The sequence below is a fragment of the Dendrobium catenatum genome, unplaced genomic scaffold (genome assembly GCF_001605985.2).
Source record: "Dendrobium catenatum unplaced genomic scaffold, ASM160598v2 original_scaffold_172754, whole genome shotgun sequence".
NCBI lineage: Eukaryota > Viridiplantae > Streptophyta > Magnoliopsida > Asparagales > Orchidaceae > Dendrobium > Dendrobium catenatum.
The window spans coordinates 1-2,312 of NW_021491176.1; the positions used below are offsets into that span (position 1 = coordinate 1).

Consider the following 2,312-nt stretch of genomic DNA (forward strand, 5'->3'; position numbering starts at 1 on the left):
GTATTTTTACCCTTCTCAAATTCTATGAATTTTAACAGTTTTCTGTGTAGTTTGTTTTTTCTTTAAAGAGTACTACTACACTTAAAAAAAATAAAAAAAAAAGCATTTGCGGGTGTACCTTTTTGGAGGTTGTCCCCAATCAGAATAGAAAATTTGTCATAAAGTTTTTCTTCGGGAGTTTTTTATTGGTCCTAATCAAACATTGATGAGGATTGTGTTTAAATGTTGGTTTTTCTTGGCTTATGACAATTTTTTTTCCTTTGTCATCAATATTGCATGTTATAGCTTTAGGTCAATATCTTTGCCCAACATTAAAACATTTCTTCAAGTGTGAGATTTGAATCAAATGTTGTGTCGCCTCTTATATTTACTATTGACTTTTGTGATACATGCTTATAACACTTCAACTTAAAATTTTGATGATTAATTTCTCTATTGCCTATTTGATGTGAAAATCTATGTTAATTATTTATCATTATGTCTCCAACCATGTACATCTCCATGTAGGGTCATAGTAACCTAAAACCATTTTGCCCTCCAAACCCAGAAGATATTGCAACTATATGCTACACAAGTGGGACAACTGGTACACCGAAGGTATGCTGTTTTGATTACCATCACTTTATTCTTGTAACTGTTATCTGAGTAAAAATACTAAAATTTCTTTTATTTGTATTGTATGTTCTCGTTAGTGATGCCAAGACCATTATGACATAGCTTTTTTTAACTATTTTTTCCAGTTCCTGATTGGTTGGTTTGTTTTCTATTTGTATAATACTGTTTTTTCTTTCATAAGCTGATTGTATGCTGTCACAGGGCGTAATACTCTCCCATGCAAATTTGATCGCAAATTCTGCTGGATCAAGCCTTGTTGTCAAATTTTATCCGTCTGACGTGTGAGTGTCCTTGTTCATTTTAGTTTTTATAGTCAGTTGGAAGCTTCTTTAAATTAAATGTTGCATATGTGCAGATATATTTCCTATCTTCCATTGGCCCACATTTATGAGAGGGCCTATCAAATTGCATTGGCATATTTCGGAGTTGCTGTTGGGTTTTACCAGGGGGTCGGTAACACTGCCTTCTTTTATCTTTTTTAGTTCAAATTTGTGTTGCAAAGATGTGCATAATTTATGCTACTCATTAAAATGTTATTCTAAGCCTCTTTTATTGCTTAATGTAGTATCATGCAAATCTTGCGCTATAGTTTTATGATCTTCTAGCCTTGAAATCATAAAGGCAAACCAATGCCTGGTTGATGGAATGTTTTCATAAAAGAAGAGCCTTTTGCTATGCAGTACTTTTCTTTTCAGATGATGTTTTGTTTTCACAAGCATCATACAAACTTTTCCATTCATGCATATATTCTTTCGTAAATCTTGGTTTGGTCTATAGTGAAAGTAGGAGTAACTATATCTTTTTTAAGGATATAATCATTAACATGACAAATTATTTAATTTTGTTATTACGATTTCAGAGAAAATTGTTAGTGATGTGGATTTGAATCTGTCGTTTGTTATTTTTATTCAGGTCACGTGTTGATGTCACGGAAACAACCTTGCTCAAATTAAAAGTCATATATATGAATTATTTCCCAAACCCTACATTGAATTTGCATTGGCAGGAAGGTCGTGCATTTGTAGAAGGTCTACGATAACCTGAAGTACCGTTTTGACAATTTCATGGTGCTCTTTATTCTCGTCTATGCAATGCTATGCATGCAAGCACTTGCTGTGCTTAGCTTTTCAAGTTATTTTGATCCCATATATTTTATTTCTTTTTTAATGTTGGTAGTTCTTTATGACCGCTTACTCATACTTCATTTTTATTGACTAGTTATAAAATTTTAGTAGTAATAGATCTAGTGGAGGATTGTGACTTTGGACGATCAAGTCATTAATAATAATATGCGTTTTAGATATCTCGGGTCTATTATTCAAAGTGATGGTGAAATAGATGGGGATATTATTAGCAGAATTTAAGTTGGATGGTTGAAGTGGAGGAATGCATCGTGCCTGTTGTGTGATAGAAAAGTACTCCTTAAACTTAAGGGAAAATTCTATAAGATGATGGTGAGACTTGCAATGCTTTACGGGGAAGAATGTTGGCCATCAAAAGAGAAGCATAAAATTAAGTTAAGTGTTGCAGAGATGAGGATACTTAGGTGGATGAGTGGCTTCACTTTTAGAGACAATGCGAAACAAGTATATAAGTGAAAATGTTGGAGCAGCTCTAGTGGCATATAAGATTAGAGAGAGTCGCCTTAGATGGTCTAGACGCATAATGTAAAACCCGAAATTCGTCATTTGAGTGCG

The 2,312-nt window shown here is 33.4% G+C and overlaps 1 long non-coding RNA gene across 1 annotated transcript; it reads left to right on the forward strand.

Annotated features, from left to right (window-relative positions):
• The first annotated feature begins 501 nt into the window (after window positions 1-501).
• Window positions 502-1,072, forward strand: LOC110094879. The gene is made up of 3 exons (XR_002302915.2): window positions 502-597; window positions 817-896; window positions 971-1,072. It is a non-coding gene; the product is annotated as an uncharacterized LOC110094879 (long non-coding RNA).
• The last annotated feature ends 1,240 nt before the right edge of the window (window positions 1,073-2,312 follow it).